At 37.4% G+C, this 19,341-nt stretch overlaps 1 long non-coding RNA gene across 1 annotated transcript in view; it reads right to left on the reverse strand.

Moving 5' to 3' along the window:
• Positions 1-19,341, reverse strand: part of LOC120891886 (uncharacterized) — a 95,202-nt gene that overhangs the window by 73,576 nt on the left and 2,285 nt on the right. The window contains exon 3 of the long non-coding RNA XR_005736469.2: positions 17,044-17,268. This is a non-coding gene — a long non-coding RNA (uncharacterized LOC120891886). The remainder of the gene's footprint in view (positions 1-17,043; positions 17,269-19,341) is intronic.

Consider the following 19,341-nt stretch of genomic DNA (forward strand, 5'->3'; position numbering starts at 1 on the left):
AGGGGGGGAGGGTGAGATATTGAGAATCACACTTGAGGCCTCCTGAATGCTGGGCAAGTGCCTTATCTCTGAGCTATATCCGCAGCCCCAGATATGCTGACATTTAAGGAAGAGTTGGTGTCCTCTTTCTCTTCATAACAGAGATCTACTCTGTAGTGTGCTTTCCAGTTGATGACTGTCACACTCTGAGGCCCAGGTGACTTTAGCATGGTTTGATCCAGGCATTAATTTACGAAGTCAGGAGCATTTATCTCTCTAATCATTGAGACTGCATTCTCTGTGAAGTTTTCATGCTCAAGCAGATTCTTCCCACCTGTGGCAAAAATAGCTATGGGCATCTTCAATATTCTCAATAATAGGAATTATTAGACATAGACAAGAGCCAAAACCAATTATTTTGGCATTTTGTCCAACAAGGAGAGAAGGGAAGATCTGCAGACTTCTATCATCCTTGGTACCTGCAATTTCAGGATAGAGTAACTCCCTTGGTAGCACAAGTCCTTAAAAGGACTTGAAAGGCTCATCATCAGTCATGTGCCCATCCGGACCCAATTGCTGGTGTTGGAGTAATTCCCAATTATAATTGGCCAGGCCTGGTTCATGTGCTCATCCATGGAGCAGGGGCTTAGACTAGTTAGATACGGATCATAATCCCAAAAGACATAATTCCAAAGACCATAATCCTGAATGTTGAAATTCCAAAAGATTAAAATCCCTAAAGTCTAAAATCCTGAAAATTGTAATTCTGAAAGATTAAAATCCTAACTGTTGAAATCCTGAAAGCTGAAAATCCCCAAACCATTAAATCCATGGGGGAAAATAAGCTCTATGAGAGGTGTATAAATCAAATGCCAGGAAAGGGATTGACCAGGTAATAGAGCAATGAAGAAAACATCAGTTTAGAAATGCATCATTTGTCGGCACCAATGTTCCTTCTAGCTGACAAAATTCAAGGGGTTTTTAATGAATTAAAGTTGCATTTGCCTGAATACATCAGAGAAGCCACTAACTGGTTCAAAACTAATTATGTGCGTAGTGGCATAAGAACAGTGCTGCTGATCAGTCACCAGCAAATCTTTCATCTTCACATGATGCATAGGTTCCTGCATACCCAGAATATAGAGCATGACACAGAAGGTGGGAAAATTTAATAGAGAATGTTCATGTCTGTGTATATCAAATCACATAAGAAGTTCAAAAAGAAAATAATTGTGAATATATTCTCCGAGGAGAGCCATGCCTTAAAAGTAAAAAGTAGCTTTTTTTTTTTCCTTGTGCTGGGAATTGACCTGAAAAAGTAGCAATTCACTGCAATTTAAGACTTCAAAATATTATTAATGATCATAAATGCTGGCCAGTTCTTATAGACTATTATTGCCAATAATCTAGTCTTATAATACACATTTTCATATGTCAAGTTAGTGTTTTGGGGGAGAAGTTCTTTTTCTTCCTTTTTAAATTTTAGTTTTTTTATTTTCTAACAATTTAAATTGTCAGCCTTACTTTTTACAGTTCAATGTGTTACGTTATTTTATCTCCATATCACTTCCAATTTGGAAGGAATAAATTGTGCAAAGTTGGACTGCTAGTTTGTTTTGTGCACCTTGTTTTTTTCTTTCTTTTGCAAATTTGACTTAGTGAAAATGCATATCACAAAAATGGCTTTGTGTGTAAGCATTGTTCATATTCATAAAGTGTTGAAACTTCCTCAGTAAGTGAAGAGATATTCTTTTTGTACAACTGCATTTGCAAAAGATAAAATTTCTCACTGGGTACAATGGTAGATGCTTGTCACAAGTTCAAGGTCACAAGTTCAAGGTCAGCCCCAGCAATTTAGCAAGGCCCTAAAGTTCCTGTCTAAAAATTAAAAATTGAAAAGGGCTGGGGATGTGGATCAGTGGTTGAATGCCCCTAGGTTGAATCCCCAGTACCAAAAATAAAAAGTAAAAATAAAATTCCTTGAGATGTTGGTACATTATGTACCTTTACAAAAATGGCATTTAAATAATTATGAAATTATCTTACCAAAATTTTATTTTGTGCATTGTGATTTGGGGAGCATGTTAAACTTTAGCAATTTTGGCTTTTACAGATTTGAACCTTTGAGATTATGGCATTTGAGATTGCATCCTTTTGGATTATGGCCCTAACCCAGGCCAGTTCCACCATAACATATGGATTGACAATGGCAAGCATGAAGGGTAATGTCCCAAAATAATCCTGAGCAGGCCAGTGATTAGGACATGAAGTGGTAAGCAAGCCCAAGAACAGGAAGATTTGAAGACCAGGTGGGCTAACAGGATAGGACAAGAAAAAGGCAGAAGAAGTCAGGAAAGAGGAAGAGATAAAAGATGCGTCCTGTCCATGGTGTGGACTGTGCTTCCACAACAGTCCCTAAGGGGAAAGCAGAAGAGATCATAAAGCCACCCAAAGGACTATTTGTCATCAGGAAAAGATGAAAAGTAGTCAACAAGTGCCTGCATGCAGATGTTGTGTGGGAACCCAGATTATCAAGTCACTAGGGAAGACTTCAAGAGACATTTTTTGCAATGATTTGGTTGCCAAGGGTGAAAGAGCAGAGCAAGACTTAAGCTTTACGAGTACAGCGATTTCTCGTTTATTTTCTTATTTATTTTGGATAAGTAGCTGAAGGGCAAGATTTAGAGCTTTTGGCTGGATGCAAATAGCACTTATCCAACCCAAGAGGAAAACCACTTCCATGGCAGTAAGTTAGTAAGCACAGTGGGTAGATGTACTATTTCTGGAATCAAATATATCTAAATATTTGACTCCTTTACACATTTGTGATATGATCTTGACAAGTTGCTTATTTTCCCTGGACCTTAGCATCCTCATCTAGAAAATGAGGATAATAGCAGTTTCTAGTTCCTGGGATTTTGTGATTTAGAGTAACAGAAAATGTCTGCAAAGACTCTGTACAGTGGCTAACATTTAAGTGCTATCTAAATGTTGATATTTGTCTCAGTCTGTTTTGTCTTGCTATAATAAAATACCTGAGACTGGGTACTTTACCAAAGAAAAGAGCTCTAAACTGATGACTGGAAAGTCCAAATGGCAGCACACTAGTGTCTGGCTAGGGCCACTGTGGTTGCATTATACCATAACAGGAGAGAAGATGAAGAAGTGGGTTTGAGTTAAAAGAGCTAAAGGATGTGCCAGCCTTGCTTATAACCACCCATTATCAAGGTAACCAACTCAAAGCAAGAACACTTTTGAGAGAGGAGAATTAATCGCTTCTGAGGCTGGTGCCCCCTGAATAGCCACTTACAAAACAAACAACCTTAAAGGTCTCACCTTCACACTAGGGACCAATAATCCAGCATAGGAGCTTTTGAAGGACAAACCATATCTAAACCCTAATAGTGATCACATTATTTAGAAATAAAATGGTTGCAATGTGCAATATAGATATCTCATAAATTATGACATCAGAACAAGTAAGAAACTACATTGTCTCAGAGGAAATAAATTAACATTATAGATAAGAAATAATAGACTAGAAAAGAAATGAGCAGAATAGTTGAATTTTTAACTTGAAATGGAGATGTTATTACAGTATATTTTTTCATTCATTCATTCATCCATTCAAGAACTTTTTTGTTAAGAGCCATTAAGTGCTAGGCAATATGTGCAAAGTGCTAGGCATACAAAGATAAAGAAGATAAAACTCCCTCCCTTAAAGAGCTCATAGGCTAGAGGAGGAGAGAGGGAGACAAAATCACATAGTGGTATCAGCAGCGTCTCAGTGGTGAGCACTACATTGAGGTGTGCTCAGAGTGTGTGCTGAGCCAGCAGAGTGGTGGACAGTCAGGTCCACCTGGACTTTCTGTGTCTCAAGAGAACATTTGAATATGACCTGCTTCATACTCGCAGGTCGAAGGTATAGAGAACAGCTCAGTAATACATAGCCTTAGATTGCCACATCCAGAAACAAAACTAGCAAATGTTAACAATGGCCAAAGCTGATAGGATTTTTTTTCCTATTATTCTCCTTACTCTTATGTGCCTTCCAAAATTTACATTATAAAACTATTTCTAATAGCAGGTCCAATCTAATTTCTCAGAGCCAGAAAAGAGCCGTCAGGCAAAGAAGTGGTTGGCAGTAGCCACCACCAGGAACGTACAGGTATATTGTGCCTCCCTGAACAGGGGTGGCAGGGTGGATGGAAGAAAGGGAAGTAGGAGTGAGGACTTGAGAAAACAGTGCAAGGGAAAAGATGAAAAGACAAATGGAAGCCAGAATGGAAAAGCTAATAGAAACCAGAAAACCTGAATAGCCACTTACAAAACAAACAAACAAAAATAATAACCAAGAAGAAAGAAGAAGGAGAACACGTGATCAAAGCAGCCCTGGATAAGAGCATTATGGTGAAGCTGAATGAAAAGGCAGAGGCACAAGCAAAAATTATGAGATGAAAAGGGATTAGGATTCCACTTCAAACAGTGGAGCAGTGACAGATAACACAGAAGGGTGCTCCCTAAGGTAACCCAGTACAGAAGAATAAGAGTTCCAAATAAGCTTCACTGCAGAATACTGATTTAAAGAGCTTTTGCCAAGTGAGGATAATTTTGGAAAGATCCACATACACACTTTGACAAGTTGATTCATTCATTCATTCATTTTCATGCACAGTTATTAAGATGGCTTAATAACAGAGCTTAGAGCCTAGCGATGGAGATGGAAAATTCAACAAGCAATTATAAAGAACTGTTGCCAGGACAGGGTAATTGCAGGGTCTGGGAGGCACATGGTAGCTCCTCACAGGCCATTTTCATTCCCATGCACAGTATCCTCCAATCCAGAGGCTGTTCCTGGGGCTCTGTAGGTACAGAAATCTAGCTTGATCCTACCTCTACATCCATCTCTTGAAAATGGATGTAACTTAACCAAGCTAACAGACATAACCTCCAGAAGACCAATTTATTAATTTGTGGTAAGCAAAACAAATGTAAAAGATCTGGATATTTAGGTACTCTGATCAGTACATTATTTCATGACAGACAAATCTAGGCAAGACAGATTACCATCAAAGGATTGCTCAGAGTATGGACTGGAGTGAAGGAAGTGAGCTGGATGATCCTAACGCCCAGCATCAGCAAGCAGTGATAGCCCAGTGTGTGCACCTGCACTCTATGGCCACTATCTGCCTCCCAAAAGACATCTGTGATCCTGAGTCAGAGCCATCTCCTTCTGGACACTTCTGGAGAACCTGTCTTCCTCAATATCCCTTGATAGAGCACCTGATTGTTATTCACACATTAGACAGAGTACAATAGAATTAACTGAATAGAACTTTCCCTCATCATCATTGCAACTCAGTTTCACCCTCCCGAGGTGATACACAGATAATTCAGATTATACTGGGCACTCTCAACCTGTTGCATCCTCTACCTAGGTCTGACTGTATCCATCATGATTTAATAATCTCTATGTTCATGTTTGAAGTGTAATTTCAACCTCATTTTGGGAGTGTGCTACCTCTTTTGTACTTATGAGATTTATTCTGTAGTCAGTTGTGGTTGGGTTGGACCAACAAATGGGATGGCAGAAGGAAAAGGAAAGAGAGAAACAAAGTTGGAATATATATACTCCCTCAGCTCTCTCTCATGGGGTCACTGCAAATAGGCTCCATCTTTAGGTAAAAGGATGCAGCCCTTGTCAATAGTTCTCTCCCTGTGACTGAATTTTGGTGACCTCTCCCTTTTCCTATTTTGGGCTCAGAATGGTAACAGTTCCTTGATATTGCAGTTTGCAAGACACTGCAGTCCTTGTAGGTCTCCTTAAATCTTGAGCACACCACTGTAGATAGTGTCTTTATTAAACCATCCTGGATTATCCACCTTAGACATGTTGTCTCTTTTCTGTTGGGACCCTGATATAGGTGGGACATTCATTTTAAGCCCACATATACTAGTGGGAGAGAAAAGTAAATAAGGCTTGAACAAAAATCTATGGGTAACTAGCTTTTATACTGGTTGAGACCCGCCAAAATTAAGAATTTCATCTTTAGAGCTCCGAAAGAACAAATGTTAAGCAATATTTTTTTCTGAAACATGAATATAGGAAATGAAATCAAATTGTGAATTTAAAAGGAAACTTGAAGAATTTCTGCAGCTTAACAATGAGTAAAATTGAGACAAATAAGTGTTTAACCCAGGAATACAAACTTCCTTAAGTATGGAATTAAGAGTAAATTTGGTTTTTCTGGTTCCTAGACCTCTGCTGCTGTGTTTCTACTAAGGTATTATTTGGATGCCTTGGATAAGAGAACAAACTGCTGCTTTACAGTTCTCTTTCATCAAATGAAGATTTCTATAAAAGGAGGGAGAAGGAAATAGGTGCAATTCCTTAAGATGTTCCCAATTCTTTAATTGAAGATTTTTAAGATGTTCACAATTTCTTTAATAATTCTTTCTCTAAGAGGAAAAGCAAGGTTCTTCTTCTGGATATGAATGGGATTTATCGAGTTGCTTCTAGTGAACAGTACATGGCAGGGCAGTTGGTGTGTCACTTCCAAAACTAGGTCATAAAAGGAAATGTGACTTCCTCCTTGCTCTCTCTTGGACACTTTATAGGGAAACTCGGCTGCCATGTTATGAGGATACTCAAACCTGTGGAGAGGAATGAAGACTTTCTGTGTCCACCAGCAGCCCTCTGAGTGATTCCACCTGGAACCTGACCTTCAGTCTCCACTCCGCTTTCAGATAAATATAGCCTGGGAGAACCATTTAACTAATCCGGAACCAGAACCACCACCCCTAGCTGCTCCTAAATTCCTAACCCCCATAAGTGTGAGATCATAAATGTTAGTTGTTTTAAACTGGTAAACTTGAAAATAATTTGTTACAGGGCAATAGTTAATTCATTTAATAGGGAAGAGGGAAGAAGAAAGAAGACAGAAAAAGACCAACAAAGAGGGGAAAAAGTTAGAAAAAAAATGCTGCTTGTTAAACATTCTTATACACAACCAGTAAAAATTGTTCAGAAAATAGGGCTGGGGATATAGTTCCGTTGGTAGAGTGCTTGCTTCACATGCATGAGGACCTGGGTTCAATCACCACACACACACACACAAAAAAAAAATTGTTCAGAAAATAACTAATATAGAAAGTTGATGAGTTGGGGAGATGCTGGATCAATATATTTGGAGCACAGAATATCATGGTTTCTGGAAGAATAAAGGAAAAAATGCTTCACAGTTGAAAAACTTTCACAATGGCACTCGGGTCAAACCATGGTCTATATAGGTTCAGTATTCTATCTATGATAGTAGAACAAGATTTTGTAGAAGAATATGCTTGCTAGTTATAGCACTGATTTCCAAAATCAAGAGAATACTTGCACCATTATTAATTTCAACACACACACACATCTTTCTTCTTACTAAGTACAGATGCCTCCCTATGATGAGCCTCTCTTTGTGGGCTTGATGTTATATTTAATAAAGGGTGAGGAGATCCACTGAAATTTTTGCCTAAAGGTCCCTAGTTCATTCTGATATTTTGTGAAAAATATTCATTCTAACTATAGGTTAAAAATTTTTTTTGATTCATTTTCTTTCTACTTTCTTCTTCTCAGACTCATCAACAACAGACAAAGATTTTAGGAGAATATCAAAACTAAAGAAGTACAAATATCATAAGAAGAAAAAAAACTGTGAACACTGTAGTGTGAAAGAAAATAGTTTTCTCAAGACAAGCAGGGGTAGGTGGTAAAGAGTAACTGCACTTTGTGCTTGAATCAGAGTCGTGTGGAAAATGCCTGATAGATTAAGTGAGATTGTAGGGAGAGGTCAGACCATGAGAAAAAGATGGCAAGGAGGGGGAAGGCAGGGTCTGGAGTGGAATCTGTAGAGCACAACAGTCAAAAGGGTGGGAATCTATCAGGGAGAAGATGAATTCACTGACAATGAGGAAGAGAGGAGTAGGCACGTTTATGAAAGGTGAAAAATGGCACAGTCAGAAGTAGAACTTTTACTCAAAGGCATACTCAAATATGTACGTCAGATAAAGGAGAAAATAATCTTTGGATGGATAAATAATGAATATCAGTAAAAACTAAAGAAAAAAAAACAGTAGGAGACGTTGCCTCATTTTGAAGGGGAGGGACAGGTGACTGAACTCAGGGGGCACTCAACCACTGAGCCACATCCCTATTTTGTATTTTATTTAGAGACAGGGTCTCGCTGAGTTGCTTAGCACCTTGCTTTTGCTGAGGCTGACTTTGAACTTGAGATCCTCCTGCCTCCGCCTCATGAGCCCCACCTCATGTTCTTTTTGCCCCTGGAGAAAATAAAGCTCTGCAAGAGCTGAGAGTGACACCAAGACCCCTATAGCATGGCCATGTCCAACAGTCCAGCTCTGCAGAGAGCCTCTTAGGACTATACAAGGAATAGGGATGAAATAGGATGCCTTCTAATGCTCTGGGATTATGCCATTTATTTTCCTAACGAGAGACTGGATTTTAAGTGGCAGAGGCAAACGTCTCAGAGTTAGAAAGCATAATAAAGTTCATGAGGAAAAAAGAGAATTCCTGGAACAGGCTGGCTTATCACAGCATTTGCAAATAATTTCCCCCCTGTTAAATAAGGATTCAGCAGACAAATTCAGTTAGATTCTGGGTAAAAGGGAAATAATAAAATCCATGACACTAGTGCTTTTTACAATCTCATTTTAAAGAAACTAATAAGAATAGCAGTAATTGGAGGCGCTTGATGGGCTTGAATTTAGATTAAATTATTTCTATAATTTCATTGCAAAGACTAATGGTAGCCAGGGACAGGAAAATACCTCTGGTCTAAAATTATGCTATGAAAGGAAGATGACAGACTAGACTTTCTGTCAGTACAAAGCTAATAACAGAATGACTAAAACGAGCTTGAACTACTGTTTTTGTATTAGAAGACATCAATACAATGAGGCATATGTCTTTTAAAAATAGGGCCAGCATATGGGTTATCTTCTAACTGTGTGAAATGTACAAAACTGCTAGGCCAAATGTGATTAGAATTCCGATAATTCTAAATGGATAAAGCTGAAAATAAGGCAAGAATATTCATGCAACCCTCGGCAATATGCATAACAATAGAAACTGAAAATACACTTCACGGGAAATGCTAATGAAACATTAATAAGCAAAAATTTCTATGCAGAATCAGTGAAAGTAGAGGGTTACTGGAGATGAGAAATCTATTGTTTATGGAAAAGTGAAGCTTATAAATAAAAAGAGGAGAAAATGAGAAATGACAGAGGTAATCTTTTATTTTAGCAAAACATTAGGAAAAAGAAATAAATAAGGTATGACCCAAATTTTATTTTAAAAAATAATAGTGTTTTCCCTAGATACTGGGAATATGCAAATTTCTGTATTTTTCTTTGTACTGTTTTATTTTTCAAATGTCAACTCTTATTGTTTAAAATATTCTTATTCAAATATCCACTGTATTGTCATCAACTCTTATTGTTTAAAATATTATTTTTAAATTTTTACTTCAGATTTAAGGTTAGTATTGTGTATAAACAAAGGAAAGAGCATATGTAAGTTGTAGCCTATAAAAATAATTTTATAAGGATGACAGGAACAGGTAGATTCTGTTTCCATTTTGGTGACAAATATGTAGTTCTAGATTTAGTTATGAACAACTATAGAGAGATTGAGCAGAAAAAAAGGGGAAACATAAAAGGACTGAGAAAAGAAAAAAATAAATCTTCATTAGAATCATAAGAGTGTAGTTTTTTAGATAGTAAAATGGTACAAAACAAAAACTAAAAAGGCTATTAAATAAAGAGTATTGAGAGAACAGAGTTGACTTCCTGCAGAGTTTTAAATTATAATATGCATATGCACTGTATAGGCTTTGAGGTGTTTATATTGAGAAATAAGTAGAATCAAGAACTCTAGTGCTAAAAGCAATCTTAGAGACTTTCTGGTATCCAGTTCCTTCACTTTATAGGACTAGATGACCTCAGAGAAGCAAAGTGACCCAAACCTAGTAAAAGTGAGTTTGAAATTTGAATACAAGACCTCAGTATTCAGAACTCCTTTCATCTGATTTTATTGTAGTTTATGTTGTATGCGAACAAAATAATCATCCACCTACAACTTCCAATAAAGAGAAGGAGCTGCATTTAGGCTGGGCCACGATGCCATAAGTACAGTCTTCCATCCTTCCTCATGTTCAACCTTTCTAAAACTGAAAAGTATTGGGTAACTAGAGGGGGAAATAAATACTCAGAAACCAGTGTTTTGTTGTTGTGTTGTGATTTGTTTTGTTTTGAGGTGGGTTTTTTTTTTTTTTTGTTATTGTTTTGTTTTGTTTTTTTGGTACTGTGGATCAAACCCAAGAGTGCTTCACTACTGAGCTACATCCCCAGATCTTTTTATTTTTTCTTCTGAGACAGGGTCTCACTAAGTTGCTTAGGGCCTTGCTAAGTTGCTGAGGCTGGCCTTGAACTTGCCATCCACCTGCTTCAGCCTCCCAAGTCTCTGGGATTACAGGTATGTACCATTGCCCCTGATCAGAGCTAGTTCTTTATGGAAAGCCAAATAGCAGAGTTTTCTGGAAGCTTCAAACTGAAAACAGAGGGTTAATAAGAGTCCTTTTGCTCAGGAAACAGTTACTTAAATAAAAAGTAGGAAGTAGAAAGAGAGGAGAGGCAAGCAGGATACATGTGACAAAGAACATAACACAAGAGCACAGACATGATCTGGAATGTTTAAGGATTATTTGACTCCAATAGTGCAACCAGATTTCAGGGAGAAAATCCTTTTTAGTGAATAGAAATAGAAATTCATAATTAAGAATGTGTAACAAGTAGGTTAGGATATTTATATCTAGGTTTTGCTCTATTGACAATAAACGTGAACTATAAACAAGAAAGAAACTCATTGAAAATGCTTATATGTATTTTTTTTTAAAGAGAAAAGAATGGTATTTGATCAATACAATGGTTATGTTTTTACATTTCCTCTTTTTTATATCACCCAGAAAAAGCATTTTAAATGAAATACATTTATGAATTTTTATGAATAAAGCCTTGACAACTTAAAAGTTAAAAAAGAAAATTGTCAAGTATATTTTGTCAGGACTCATGCTGACCTGTGGCCTACTTCCTGTTGGAATCAGAGGCTCCTCCAATTATGCAATAAAGCCAGCTGGGAGGAACAGACAGGAGCCCTGCAAGCTGTGGAGAGGATAGATGTGTTTCAAGGGAGGCAGCCTATGGAGAATGGCTGCATTTTGCTAAACTGCTTTCTTGGCGGGGTGGGGTGGATCTGAGCCAAGGATCTGTTAAATGGTATCAGCTTTTCTCCCTATGGCAGCCCTGCCCATAACATTCTTGTGCTCTACTGAATAGCAAATGATGGACCCAAGACCAGCAATCAACAAAGAGGAAGCATTTCCAATTTATACTCTCTCAGCCTGTCCTATATTTCTTCATAATTATGGGATTTGCTTCCTATTTATTTATTTCATGCTCATCTCCCCAACCTCAATATAGGGATGGGAGCATTTTATCTCTATCCTAATCATCCCTTTTGGTAACCACAACTACTTGCCTGGCACCTTGCACAGAGTAGGTGCTATAAATAATGTTGACTTCATGTGTGAATTCTTTCTTGGAGAACCACTGCAAGCTATTAAAGGAAATGTTCCATAATCTACATCTAACAGGTAAATTTCCACATTTTTGAACCCTGGAAAATGGTTGCATTTAAAATATCTATTCTCATTCATTTGCTTAGTACTACTCTCAGCATTAATATTTCTGATTCATTGGGATATGCATCAGAAATAGGAAATCTAATCTAAATACATAAATTGGCAAAGGAAGTAGCATCCCGGACATATAACTATTCTTTTTGATGATAAACTCAGGTTTCAGCTCTCTACCCAGTAGCTTCCCATCTTCCCTGGATTACTTCATGCCAAAAAAGGCATGCTTCACAGAGCTCTTTAAGTGGCAGATTCTATTTAAATACGTAGATAAGCGTTGTCAGACTGTGTTGCTATTAAGAGTAAACTACTAGTGTAAATTAACATTGAGGGAAAAAAATCAATATTTTTGCTAGCATTCTGTTTCTTTCATTCCTCCTCATTTTGTGGGAGACCTTGTGAACTTACTGCCTGACTTATAAGAAATTTATAAAAAAGGAATCAAGAACTAGTAACAGCTAGAAATGACATCTTAATATTAATTTTTATCACACATGCAGGTACACCCAAGCAGTGAATATATTTGATATTCTAAAATATTGCATGATCTTGCTTTGATATAGTCCTTGAGAAATCCTGAGAAATACTATTTATGTGGGTTTTTCTAAAGCTTCTGTCAATCCCTTTAAAATAAGACTTTGGTGAATAACACATTTCCTGAGAAAATGAAATCTTTCACAGTTTTGTACCAACAGTACCTACAGGAAAGAGCTCATCGAGATTCAACCTCAGGTGTCCTCCCTGATTTATTGTAATTCCCTTCAGAGCTTCATTTTCCCAGTGACAGAGTAATGTCTTAGGAAAGGATGAGGTCACTAAGCTGCTCTGTAAATACGTCTTTCCAATTGATACTGATTACGTATAATCTGCTGATTCTGTTTCTGTTACCAAACAGTTGGGAAACCTTGGGGAAGTCATTATAAACTCCTCTTTGTTCTTTCTCTTTTTCTCATCTAGAAAATGAAGATTTCGAATGAAAGTGATGGCTTAAAATATCTAGCAACAAAACCCTTTCTTCAAGTAAAATATTGATGAAACCTGAGGCGTGGAATAAAATACAACTCCAATCAACACAGCCTGAAAAACACTAATATAAACACTATGTTATATCCATTTGACTAGGATATATTATAATTTCCATTTATAGATTCATGGTTCATATTAACAATATACTCACTGGATGCTTGCAGTTATTAGACTCTGTAAGTCTCCTGCAATATTTTGTGAGTAAACCAGACCATGACTCATTTCTTCCATAAGATTATTTTCCCGAGACAGACTAAATAATTCCACACACACACACACAAAACTAAAATAAAAAGTTATAATATGCTCAGTGCAGTGGTGCATGCCTGTAACCTCAGCTACTTGGGAGGCTGAGGTAGGAGGATTGAAAGTTTAGGCCAGCCTGGGCAATTTGATGAGAACTCATGTCAAAAATAAAATAAAATAAAAACTGCAAGTATAAAAAGAAGTGGTTTGCTTCTGGCCAGAAGATCAAAGAAGTCTTTATGAGGATGTGGCATGTGACAAGGACCTAGGATGTTTGATTGGGGAAGGTGATGGTTTCCAGTGGGGTAAACATGGTAAGTAACGGTTTGGAGGTGGGAAGTTTGAAGGCACTGTTCAGAGGAAGGCAAGGGAGTGATCCAGTGTGGTTGTGGTATAAATGACATGATGGGATTTTGAATTAAAGCAGAGAAATTGGTTGTAATTAGATTATAAAAGTCCTCAGATTTCATCATTACAGGGTTTGTCTTTATTCTTCAGGAAATAAAAAGCTATTGGAGGTTTTATTGTTTTGATTTTTTTTAAAGCAGAAAGTGACATAAGCAAAAATGTTCCTAGAAAAGATAATGCATAACTAGAAATGGGAGAGACCGGAGACAGGAGGGTTTATTAGGAGCCAGCAGTCCTGGCAAGAAGTGACTCAGACCCATTCTAGGACAGTGTTACAGACTGAATTGTGTCTGCTTCCACCCCCAAATTCCTATGTTGAAGCCCTAATCCCCAATGTAAGCGCATTTGGAAACAAGGCTGTGGGGAGGGGTTATATTAAATGAGAACATAAGGGAAAGGTCCTAATCCAATAGAATTGGTGGCCTCAGGACAAGAGGAACAGACACCAGAGCTCTTTCTCCCTGTGCATATGCCAAAAAAAAGTTAAGTGAATATGAGCCAGGAAGAGAGCCCTTACGCAAACCTGACCATGCTGACACCCTGATCTTGGACTTTTTTCCTTCAAAATGTTAAGAAAATAGATTTCCGTTGTTTAAGCCACCCAGTCTGTGGTCCTTTGTTCTGTCAGCCCAAGCTAAGATGCACAGTGACATTAGGAAGGCAGGGATAGGAGAAATGTCAGCAAGACGCCATAGTGTTTGGATCAACAGGACTGGACAGCTTGTCCACTTAGGTATGTGAGAGACAAAAGTCAATGGTGGCTTTGAGAGTCTAGACCACAACCTAGATGATGTTATAAGCAAATAATAGAGGGGACAGAGCTTGATGTTTGTTTCTAATGCATTTTGTTGTTGAATTTGAGGTGTTGGAACCTAATTATAGTCCTCCAGATGAATGGAGTTGTGGCCTTTGTGATTAAGAGAGAAGACTGAACTAAAAGTCTTGTGTATTTTGGAATCATCTGTCAAGGAATAACACCAGGGTCTTCTCATGGATGAACAAACAATGTATAATGTATAGCAGATGGAAAGATCTAAATGTCCAGGTAAAAATGGTACCTATTTGTATGAGTGCTCATGTAGCTTGGCTTATGCACGTTTTCACAAGTTCCAGAACTCAGGCACTAAAGGAGAATTGGAAAAGGTAGATTTGCCTTCAAAATAGTAAATAAAAGATAACTTAGACACTCTAAGTATCCCCTTCTATTCTGACACATGTGTAATTTGTTTCTGTGCAAGAGAAAGACCAAACAGAATTTAGTAGAGCCTGCAGTTCAGCAAACAAGAGATAGCATGACCCTGAAGCAGGGTAAATGGCAAACTGTTCTTCAAATAAAGCACACATTTGCTCTAAGAAGACTGAAAGTAAAAAAGGGAACATTCTACTCCGTAGGGATACAGATTAGCAAGAGAATTCTACACCTGGGAATCTTGAGTTTTGACTTTCACAAGTGCAATGGAGTCTAAGTTGAAGAGGGAAAATGAGGAACAGAAAAAGAAACCACTGAAATAGAACAGGATATTATAAAACAAAGGAAAGCTTCATAAGCATTCAACTAAGTAAGACAATAAATAGGATAGTTAGAGAATACCTTGAAGACCTGGCCTGTACAAAGTGGTTCTCTATTTAAGAGCCTCTGATTTATCGAACTCAAAGAGCTTGAAGATGCAGATTTGGAACTTCCCACTAAACATTTAGCCCACTAAATATAGAGACTGAAAAAAATCTCAGCTATATGATCCCCTAAACCCAGAAATAAAGGAAAGCATTGCATGAAAGGTGGGGATCCTGGTAACCTGCCATAGAAATTCAGACTCTTTAATTTAATCAAAGTAGTATATTTTTTTTCTATTTCTCAGAGGCATTTTGAATTATGTATGCTATTTCTCTTGCTACTTAATGTCATTTTTTCTAGATGATATATATGTTGTTATTCTTGAGTCTCTGATTTTGTATTTCCATTGACTGTTATGGAAGAGGATTTAGTGTTCTTTTCCAAGTTCCCACAAATACGCACGGACACACATACACATACAGATACGGACCAATACAAGCACAACCCATATATACTCTTCCCTTTTTTCTTCCTAAAAAAGTCATACCACACTTTCTGGTTGCATCAGTACTCTTTTTTCCCTCTATTATTATGACTACATAAATACTGCTTATGGCTAAGCCATACAGTATTCTATGATGTTTTTTCTTTTTATTTAACCTGTTTTCCCTGGAGTGAACTGCTCTGTTTTCAACTGTCTAATTTTCTCAGAAACTATCATTTATCATTTATTTATTTCCCAAATGCTCTAACAGAGTTTTTCTCCGTATAATCAAGCACTTTAGATCATTCATTGCTTCCTTTCCTTTTTCCTTGGGGACTTCCTTTGATGTGTTTTTGATTTCCTGCTCCATTGAACCCAGATGATCTCTAGACTTGCTGAGCCTCAGCTATACCATGGCTTCTTCACCATTATTCTAAGAATCATCTGCATATAAATGGTATTAAAGTCACTGAATTAGAGGAGATTGCTAGGTAGGGAGTTTAGAGAAAGAGGATGTCTAGATGCTTCAGTGTTTAGAGCTCATGAGGATAAGACATGCTACCAAAGGAGACTAAAAAGATGTGGACGAGGAGGTAGAGGGAGGCAGGAGTGTAGCCTCTACTTGGGCACTGTTAAAGAAAAAGACTACATAGGTACTCAAAGCTTGAGATAAATGACAGGAGGACCTTCCTCAACACATCCATTGTTAAACAAGGAAATACAGCACTGGTGCAAGCAGATCTAACCACAACTGCATACCCAAAGTAGCCAAGACCCTCATTTAAATGCATTTACATTCTAAAAGATACACCCAGGAAGGAGAAAAGCACAATGCTAGGCACATTTTGAATCATGTGCAAACATTTTTGGCAGAGTCCAAAATGACCCAGGCATGATAATAACAACATAGCTTATGGATGTGTTAATTTTTAGCTCCCAAACATATACAGCCTAAGTGGTAGCCTTCTTTGCTTGCTATTCTGCCTAGGGGATAGCCACCTTGCTATGTAAAGAAATGTAATAAATCATTCTTACTTATCCTCTTTTTGTCAGTCATGTCTGATTTCTATTCTGCATAACTACTAACCAGTGACAGGAGGAAAATAAGGAAAAAGTGGTAACTTGAAAGCTAAGGGGAAAAAATGTTTCACTTGGGCTTCCTCATCATGGCTGCTTACATCAGCAAGCCAGCAAGGAAAACCGCTTTCTTCTGTAGCTGCTTTCCCTGATTAAGTCAGGCCCTGGATAATCTCCTTTTTTTGATTAACTCCAAAACAACTGCTTTGGGACCTTAATTCATCTGCAAAATCCCTTTCTTTTGTCATATTCTATTAGTAGAAGAAAGTCTCAGTTACTACCGCACTCAGGGAAAGGAATTAGACAGGGCTTGAATAGCAGTGGGTTGGAAGCAGATCACCCTGGATCTGCTTATCACAGAACAGCTCAGTTGCAGAACAAACAATGATGTAAGGTGAGAGAGGTGACACTAGCAGGAACAATTTCTCAAGAGGGTCAGGGGAAATGGGAAGCAGCATTTGCTTATATAGCGTAGATAGGGGTCTGAAAGTGAAGAGTGTTACCAGCACCTGGTACATTTAGCCAATCCTCTCCCCTTCGCATCCCTTCAGAGGCACCCAGTGTCTTCAGATTCCATGCTTCTGCACTCTGTGAGACAGATGTGATCTTGCTTCTTGTTGGCTTCGTCTCACTGACCCCTCACCCAGGCTTAGGTTTCAGCATTCTCTGGTTTGCTAAACTTGTTCCAAAGCTTTAGCAGATAACTTTCATCAGCTGTTGTCTTTTTCCTAGATCTTTTTAAAAAAATAAACATTTCTTTAAAATTTTAAAATTTTTGATAAAATATACACAATATAAATTTTGCCATCTTATCCATTTTCAAGGGGACAATTCAGTAACATTTAAATATATTCACATTGTTGTGCAACCAGTTCCAAAACTTTTTCATCTTACAAAACCGAAACTCTTTACCCATTAAGCAACAATTCTCCATTCCTCCATTGCCAGCCTTGGCAACCACCATCAACTTTCTGTTTCTATGACATTTGGCTCTTTTAAATGCCTCATAAAAGTGGAATCATACAGGATCGATCTTTTTGTAACTGACTTATTTCACTTAGCATAATGTCTTCAAGCACATGTAAGAATTTCCTTCCTTTTAAGATTTAAATTTTTTAAAAAGTATTTTAATTTTTATTGTGGCTTTCCTTTTGTTTTAACTTATGAATTTCCCCTATTCCTTTAGTTATTATTTTGATGAGCTTTCAGGAAGTAGAGATTTTTAAAAGTGTGTATCCAATTTGGTCTTCAAAAAGAAATCCATATTCTATTTGCAAAATCTGGTGTTTAAGGAGATATTCTTTGATGCTTTTTAAAAAATGTCTTTAACTTTTAAAAACCCCTTAAAGGAGAATAGAATAAAGAATGAATTTGCATTGTCTTCATTTAGCCAGAGAAAAGTTTATGCTTTGATGTTAAGCAAAATGTTACTTCTAGATGCTCCCTTTTCATCATGAGTTTAATAAACTCCTTCATAGGGAATCTAGCACCACTTTGGTTCTCAAAGTGTTTTTTTCAGACCCACAGTGTACACATCACCTGGGTATGTAATAGAATTCCCAATTTTGGGGTCCTACCTCACACTTACTGAATCTAGGGGTGGGGCTTAGCAACTATATTTTAACCAGTCTTCCAGGTGTTTCAGATGTTTGCCACAATCTGGGAACTACTTGTCTTCTGGAGGTACTTCTTTAAAAGCTAAATCTAGAGATTAAACATTTTAATCCAAATGTTTAGTCTAAATGTTTATAAGATATTCAAGCTATGAAACTGACCATTCTTTAGCAGACATTTTGTTAGGTACATTACCATTCTGGTCCCAATGTTTGGGGCTTTTCTCTGCTGAAGAGGTAGATCTTGCTAAGTCTACTACCTGACTGATTTCTCATCCTACACTCCAATGGCCTCCCTGGACTACCCCAGTCAAGGCAAGGCAATCCTTAGGATAGTCAAGACCAGCTTACTGGACTTACTCTCTTGAGAATATTAGAGACACCAAAACTGTAGTCAATGTTGAACTGTATATAAAATATAAAGTACATAAACTTACCGTGATGGCTTCAGTGAGCCTTAGGCAAACATAGCCCCTGTATCCTGTCAACTGCTTTTTTTTTTTTTGCCTTGAGTGGGTATATATTTCTTGCACCAGAAAGACTTTATCAGAACACATCTTAACTATTGATAGGGAACGCTGCATGATTGACAGGTTGTAGTTATTATTCTTGCATTGTAAACTTGTCCAAACTGTTGGCTTGTTTTTGGTTTGGCAGCCACATACATGCAAATTGGTATCTCTGTCCAATATGTTTAATTTCTCTGAGTGACAACACATTTGTTAGAACTCTTATTTCACCGTTGAGCTCTTTCACAGTCTGATTCTCTGAGAAACTAACACAAATTGCTTTCTAAATCAACAACCAAAGAATCAATACCAGGGATGTTCTTTTAAAGAAGTCAGGATAAACAGTACCACTAAGTCACCATCACTGCACTCTAGGGTTCAAAAGAAAATATTTTGAAAATGAAAGCAAAGAAAATCATACAATATTACCAAAAGATTATGTGATAGTAAATAAAATCCAGAACATGATTTGAGAAGTGTTTGTTCTGGGAACAATACTAACATAATGTGAACATCAGGATCAAACTTTACCTTTTCAGGTCATGGTTATTGATTTAAGAATTGATGCAAATAAAAATCTTTAGAGAAGTGTTTGTGAAGATATTTTCAATGTAACATATCTTCTTTTTAATATTACACTATTATAAATCTCCTGGGATGCCAGAGACCAGTAGGTCTTCTAGTC

Source organism: Ictidomys tridecemlineatus, chromosome 2 (genome assembly GCF_052094955.1).
Source record: "Ictidomys tridecemlineatus isolate mIctTri1 chromosome 2, mIctTri1.hap1, whole genome shotgun sequence".
NCBI classification, from domain to species: Eukaryota; Metazoa; Chordata; class Mammalia; order Rodentia; family Sciuridae; genus Ictidomys; species Ictidomys tridecemlineatus.